The following is an 8,560-nucleotide window of genomic DNA, read 5'->3' on the forward strand; positions in this document are numbered from 1 at the left end:
GGAGGACGAGAGAGGGAGAGAGAGGGAGAGAGAGAGGGAGAGGGAGATATGGGGAGGGGGGAGGGTGGAGGACGGGCAATTTGTAAATCAATGGATGTGTAACTGATGTGATTCTGCAATCTGTGTATGGGGTGAAGGTGGGAGTTCATAACCCACTTGAATCAAAGTGTCGAATATGATATGTCAAGAAATTTGTAATGTTTTGAACAACCCACAATAAAAAATTAAAAAAGAAAAAAAAAAAAAAAAGAAAAAATCATATCTCCAATAAAAGACTTGCATCTAAAATAAAAAAAAAAAAAGAATTTTGGTAACTTCATATTATAAATGCAATGTAGAAACTGTAAGCATGTAAATTGTTAAAAACACTATTAATTGTGTGAATTGTAGCAAAACTAGTAGTAGTAATGGTTCTTGTCATTAGTGTAGTGGTAATAATATAGACATTTTAAAAATGAAAATGTATATTTGTTGTAAATAAAGTATTTTCCAAGTTGAAGAAAAATAATACACATTATGGTAGAGTTCACTGATTGCATCACAGAAGGAACATTATTTTCATTTCTGTTCACTGTACATTATTGAGTTACAGTTGTCTTTAAGAATATACAAACAAAACATGATAAAGACTCGATATTCAACAATAATGAATCTACATGTTAGATTTCAGATTAAATTGTACAAATTATAAGGAGCAAAGTTTAAAAAAAAACAAGTCACAGTAGCTTAACAACCAAATTGGCCAAATAGAGAATTAATAATGAACTAAATAAAACTTCAGTTTTTTAATCACCAAATGCATTCAAATGGAGCCTGGAAGATTCCTCTCACTGTTTTGGTAGAGAAAAGTTGACTATCCAGCAAATGAAGCACTAGATCAGAAATGAAGCACTAGATCAGAAGAGTGTATTCTCATAGATACTTTGCATGCTTAACATTCTATTGGATTTCATATCTCACCACTGTTTTCAACAAATTGAGAGAAAAAAATTAAAAAATTATCTAAGAAGTTACAATATTAAAAGTTATCTAGGATGTTAGAAAAATTTCTGCTTACTAATCACAATTGCTATCTGATAATAATTTTCTTTCTTATTTATTTTATCAATGAGGCCAGTGAAAACATTTGTTTTATATTGTAATATAAAGTTAACTCTTATTATAGTTTCTGACTAATTGATTCTCAAGAAAATATATAATGTATTAGTATAGGTTGTGTAGGTCTAATTCCAACAGTTAGATAGGGATTGAGAAGTGAGAAATACCATATTTCCTGTACGGTCAATAGAAAAAAGATATTGCAAACTCAATTGGCTATTATGATACACTTATACATCATAAATTTTCATAGAAAAGTAATCTAATCACTGTAATAATGTTACTAAATAATTTACTAAATGTTCATGATAATTATAATTGATCCTTCTTAAAATAAGCTTATTTTCATGCAAATGTGCTCATAAAGGTATATATTAAATAGTTTTAATCATTTAAATAAGTTACAAATGAGAGTAAATAATATTCCATATATTTGTATGTGCAAAGATAAAAATAAATACCCATATTAAAATAAACATCAATTTTATGTCTGTAGTGAAAACAAATACTTTCTTTTAAATAATATACCTAGTCATCTGTTTTTCCAAATCAGGTGCTATAGAAAAATACCTTAGTCAACTATAGAAATACCTGTTGAAAGGTATTTTTCTATAGCATCTCATTGAGGGCTATATATTTGGCGCTATAAAAATACCTTAGTCAACTTTCTGTTGCTGTAACAATTCCTGAGGAAAACAATGGAAACGGGGAGAAATTTGTTTTGCTCATGATTTCAAAGTTTTAAGTTTGTGGTTTCTTTGCTGATTCTGGGCTTCTGGTGAGGCACAGCATTATGGTGGAGAAGGTGTGGCAGAGCAAAGCCATAATGGTGACCAGAAAGCTGAGCAAAAGAGAGGAAAGGGTATGGGACAAGAAATATCCTTCCAGGGCACAGCTCCAATATCCTATGTCCTCCAGGGATTTCCACCTCCTGAACTTTCCACTACTTTCAATAATTCCAAAACTATGAACCCATCACTTCTCAAGAGCCCCACACCTGAACATTGCTGCACTAGGGACCAAGACTTCAACACAGGAGCCTTTGGGGGACATTCCAGCTTCAAAGTATAATACCTTGCTATTGAATTTGTGATTTATTCAATATTAAATATTATGTTATTGTATTAAAGTGTCATGATACTACTCTGGCCATAAAAGTGAAACTAAAAATTTAAGATTAGAAGATGGACCTAACCCAAAGGAAGCTTTCATTCTTCATAGCAATGATGTGAAGAAATGTTCCATCTTTTAAAACAATCATGGAGCATGGAGGGTGCAAAGCATCAGCTGAACTGAAATATGATCATCTTTCCCTTGATGTTGACCACAAAGATTTGAAAACATTTTGGAGCCAGTTTCTGAATTGAATTTCTAAAGCAGAAACACATATTATCGAAGTCTTAAATAAGACAAGGAGTTGGCAAATTTGAATTTAACCACTATATTTGTGTAGAAATAGAACAAGAGTATAAATATACTAATGTTAACTTGGCAGCTCTGATTAATAGCTAAGTATTATAGTATTCTAACTTATGCTCTGCTAGCTGTTTTATTTCTTTTAATAATCGTATGTAATTCAATGTGATTTTAATTTTCTCCCTTTAATATTTAATGAGATATTCTGAACAATTTCAGCATTTTGAAGCCAATAATAGCAAATCTTTACTGAGATAGTTTAGGATACACACTGTATTAAGAAGTGTTATACATATCATTCAATTTTAGTCTCATCCTCAATATATAATGTAGGTTTTATTCTTTTTCACAGATGAAGAATAAGACTCAAAAATGCAACACAATCTAGCTTTCCCCCATTAAAAGCTTAGCATGGGCCAAAGTCTTTCATGATCTTTCAGGCCCAACCATATGGCAGTGCAGAGGCTTTGTCTGTTGGGCTTCATGTGGTTGCTCCCCTCCCATACCAGCTGAATGCACAGCCAGGGCAGTGGAGTCTCTGAGAGAGGTGCCATCTAGAACTAGGCTCCCAGAGCAGCCAGACCTGCATTTCTACATCACATACTTCTTATCTGAGGTGTCCTTATTGTGGGCCCTCACTTTAATCATTTTATTTTATTTTTTTTTATTTTTAGTTGTAGATGGACACAATACCTTTATTGTGTGGGGAAAGATATTAACAAAGGACTTTTCTGCACCTTGGCCAAGATCTTCTTATTGGGAGCTCTCACTTAGACACTTTTCTCCCATCTGATTCGGTACCTACACACTCTTAGCCCTTCTCCCTCTCCCTTCACTTACTTAATCCTGAGTCCATAAAATGGCAGGAGCATTTTTTTCCAGGGCGCTCCAGCAGTGAGACAATTTCACCATCTGTACTGATAACATTGCTTTTAAATGGTCTCTAAGGACTTGACATTCTTCGTCTACTGTGTTAGTGCTCTTTAAATCTTAGTCACTGCTCTGTCCTCTTGGCACCTGGCCTACAACATCAACATAGCAACAATGAGGACTAACGATTCCTACTTAGTTTTTTCCTAATGTATTTGTGTATATAATTGTCTTTAAGAATAAGGAATGTATTTTACTTGAATTTGAAAATGAATCAATGAATACAGTAAATAATATTTGTTAGTAACTACATTCTTATGGGTTATATATATATATATATACACACATATATATATATATATTCATATGTAGTATATATGAATTATAATGTAAATCACAATATATTATCTAAAATATATTCATACTGTCATTAATATTGGTAAGTGGAATAATAACTGGGACTTGCAGCCAATTTAAAAATTATATATATTTGTAGTATTTGGTAATTGGGAAACTAAGACAAAGGAGCTAGTTGTGGGGGTGGGACAAGATTAACTATAGACTTTTTTTAAATTTCTATAGAAATAAAATGATGAATTATTTATCAAGAATAAGTAAGGAACATGTAAATAGTGAATTATAAAAAATCATTTAGAATTTAAGGCATTTGCTTCAATAAATTCTGTTCTATTTTATTTAAAATCAGAATTATAATGGCCATATTGTTAATCACCCTATATTCATAATGTATGACAAGGTCAATTGGACAAGGTCAATGTCCAGTAAAGTTATTGTCGATTCCAAACTTACTGAGAAGGATGGGAACTTTTTAAAAGCCAGTGCTACATTTGACACTAATTGACATTTTTGACAGTCTGAGTGAAGAGGTGAAGATTTAAATTGACCATAAAATAACCTAAGCATTCTCATTTCTAGCAATTTTTACTAAACTTTGGGGAGATGTTATGTAGAGACAGAGTTCACGGAGAACAATAGAAAAGACAATGTTCTAATGAAAAAGTTATATGAAATCTCTATGATTTATTAGTAAGATAAGCTTAAATCATTTTATGTTAATTCTTTTATTTTTATTTTTATTTGTAGATGGACACAATACCTTTATTTAATTTATTTTCATGTGGTGCTGCGGAACGAACCCAGTGCCTCACACATGCTAGGCAAGTGCTCCACCACTGAGCAACAACACCAACTCCTACTAATTCTTATTAACTAAAGGATAACTAAGAACAAATTAAAAAATGTGTCACATCAAACTTTTTTCACAATGAGTTTTTCCTACAAAGAGAGGATGTTGTTTTCACTTTTCAAGAATTTATTGTGACAAGTTTGTTGAAATCGCTAAGAAATGAAGTTTTTGTACTTGGAAAGCTGCTCAGAGCCACTTGTTTAAATTACTTTTTAGTAACATTTGGGTTACTTTTGTGGGCTCTGAAGCAGGAAATCATTGACAAGGGGGTCCTCCTTGCCTAGCAATGGACTGAACTACCACTGCAACTTCTAAACCAGGAAATTCTATGATTGACTCCTAGGGAGTTTTTAGTTTGTGTGTTTGTTCATGTTTTGTTTTGTTTTGTGTTTATGGCAAAGTAATACATGAAGACTTAAAGATACTTTTCATATAGCACATTAGGAAGTCTGAGGCTTGTTGCAGGATATAAGTTCTCAGGGAGTATTGGAGAAAAGAGTGCCCCTGGTTTGTATATAAAACTGAGAGTCTTGTTCTCTATTGAAATTGGTGGAACAGGAGTAAAGCAAAGGGTTTAGAGTATAAATTCTAGCCACATTTCTATGGTAAGTTGCAAATAAAGATTCAGTTTCATATATTACTCATTACAAGATATTAGTAAACTGGACTTCACCAAATTAAGAATTTCCAGTATTATATTATAATACTAAATCTAAAAAGAAAATTATTACAATTATTCAATGTAATTTGTGGTATAATCTGATAAAAAAAAAAAAACCTCAATTTTTTTTTTTGTTCTAAAACCTTTAATTTACTAAGTATATGGAACATGCATATCTCCTAAATCCTTACTATTCACCCTAAGCAAGAATAAAAACCTTGTTTTCTTTCTGGGTTTGATGGAATTTTAGATATCGCATACAGCCAGTAGAGAACATGGGGCATGTGTTTGTCTCAAAGGACTTAATGAAATTAGAGTGAGAGCAGCTATTAAGGTTGTTAGCCTCTGAATAGATAGCCCTTATCTTGTTGCATCTATAAATTAGTTTTTCAATAAATATATATTTCTTTTATGATGTTTGATCATCTCTTGATAATTAGGGTAGAAAATGTTGGTGGGGATTTGGTAGCTACAACATAAAATTGTTGTTATAGAAAATAGGAAATTAAGTTAAAAATATGGTACGATTGCTATACTTTTATAAATATAAACATGGTAACATTACCATATCTTATATATAAAATTGTCACTTTTGACAATTGATTGAGGTTTGTTCTCATTAATTTAGAGTGGAACCTATCAGCCTCACATATTATTTTCACTAGATGCTATCTCATTTTTCCAGGTAAATTTTCCAAGGTGGTACAGCTACTTCCTGTGTATTAAAATACAAACTCAAATACAGACTGCTTTTAATTCCTGATTCATGCACTTACCCATCCTTCTCTGGAATATGTGGCCAAACATATACTTGGAAGCTAAAGTCCCAAAACACATAGTCATAATAAAGAATATTATAAAGTAATATTATTCTTATATGAATTAGTTCAAAAACTAGTTACACTTTAAAAGGCTTATTATTCATCAAGTTTTTTCAGTATAGTTTATATCCTTTATACACACTAAATAGTGAAAAAGTTCTATCTGAAAGAAAAAACTATTTTCTAATCCTTATTACCCTCAAGGTTTAATTTTTGCAATTGAAGTGATGGAAAAATTATGTGGACCCTAGAAACTTTGTACTAAAGACAATGGCAGAAAAAGCTCATTATTACAATGCAGTAGTGGATTTAAAAAATAGAATTGAAGATCAATGAGTATTATCGTTCTCTATGCTTGTTGGAGATAGAGTTTGAGAATTGTCTAGTTTTTAAAGCACATGGGGATGACAAATAAAAAAGAAAGCTTCTGGATATTATCATGAATTTTCTCTCTAATCCAAAGCCAAACTGAGATCAATCATGATTTACTTTAAAATATTAAGAACTTGTGAATCATAAATTATATAAAAGTTCAATATAAATGTCAAATGAAATGACATATCTATCCTTTTAAATATGAAATTTATGAGGGTAGAAAGACTTAAGCAAATTTCAGCTACCCTTCCACTAGAGGAGGGATTGATCAAGATGGAAGAATCAGTGACAATTACCTAAAGCAGATGGGGTCTTGAGTTCACCAAAATAATATCCAGCAATCATTACTAAGTAATAAAGAAGCACATTGTTTTGTGAAAAACACAGTCCTAATTCACTGGAAATGTTCATGCACAGAGAATCTGACTGGAAACTTTAAGCAAGTATCTGCTTTAGATGAGAGGTTAGAACAGAAAATGAACACTAAAATTCATGTCTTTGCAAATTGACATTTTAGTGAGGAGTAGTGATTCTGGGGTATGGATATCTGTGTAGAATGAGAAGAAGTTTCAAGGGGAAAGGACTCACAGGAGGAAATCCAATAAAAATGCTAATTGTTGCTAAAGTTAATTATTAAGTCATTAAAAATAATCATTTCCCCTGATTTTGAAATCTGAGTTATGATCACAGCTTTGTGAGAATCAGTCATATTAGCATATTATTGATGGTTTGAACTTCCAATTATAAAAGTCTCAAAAGAGCTAATGGCTCACATCATATGAATTTGTAGAGCAAATTAAATATAATACTTAATGAAGCATAGAGGCTATTAGTGCTATTACCTATAAACACTTGCAGAAAATAAAAAAAGGAGGATTAGTGTGTGTTGTTCCAAACCCTCAAGTGGCATAAAGCAAGGTCAACTGGAAAGAATAAGGAAATATTAGAATGTTATGAACAGATGGTAACAGCCTAGAATTTAAAACAGAAACAATCCTTACAAAGAAGGGGATATAATTCTATGTTAGGTTAAGGCATTCATTTAAATGTGTATATACAAAGATTAACATAGACCCTTGTACAGTTCAGCCCATAAAAATTACTACAATGGCTTTAGTTTAATCCTGAATATTTTAAGCTTCCAAATAATTAAAGAAGGAGAAATGGGTAATATATGTCAGAATGTGAACTTTTGATTCAGATCAATCTAAATTGAAATCTTGTCCTGATTTCTCACTATCCATGTAACAGCAATTAAGGACATGTTATTAGACCACTTTCATACAATGATTTATAATTTTTACAAAATGAAGTTAATACTGGGATTTAATTGGAAGAGACCATAAAGAAATTATTAGTCACCTCATTAGTAAATAAATAATAAATTTTAATCTTTATTGGGAATTCTAATAATTGAAAATGATGGCCCAGAACAGGACATGAAAATATTGATTCATTATTTTGGTTTAGCCATGAAAACTACTATTGTCCATTAACAGTATCTTCTCGGGACATAGGATGAGATTCCATTCTGGTGCCATGAGTTTACCAAACACAGTCATATGAAGCCCCTCTTAGAACTCCTTGCCTTCTATCTTCTAAAACAAAAAAACTGAAACCTAGAGAAAACCTATCTCTGACAAGAAGGAATACAAAAGTGGCTGCAAGTTTTCTTATTATCAGTTTATTCCATTTTGTTGCTAATTGATGAAACAAATTCATTTTTGTATATTTCCTCTAAATTCACATAAACATAGGTACATATTATTGTTTCGAGGGAGAATATTAAAATATACTTTCTTATAGTAAAGTGAAAGAGAAAGGAATATAATTATTGTGTATTGAATTTTTAAGTTTGGCACTCATGTTCAGTAATAATGACAATAAAGCATTGTGGTTATTAATAATTACTTATATTATTTAATCCACATTTATTATTATTAATAAGTCTAACAAGAAACATCATAAATCATTACCGTATTTGAACTTAAGATATTTCATTCAATTTATGCATTTACATTCTGAAAATATAATTTCATTTTTAATTTTCCATAGACTTCTTAGTTTCACATTTAGAATTTTTTTTAAATTTTGCTCTCAGGATCATAATAT

This window comes from Marmota marmota, unplaced genomic scaffold (genome assembly GCF_001458135.2).
Source record: "Marmota marmota marmota unplaced genomic scaffold, marMar, whole genome shotgun sequence".
Taxonomy (NCBI): Eukaryota; Metazoa; Chordata; class Mammalia; order Rodentia; family Sciuridae; genus Marmota; species Marmota marmota.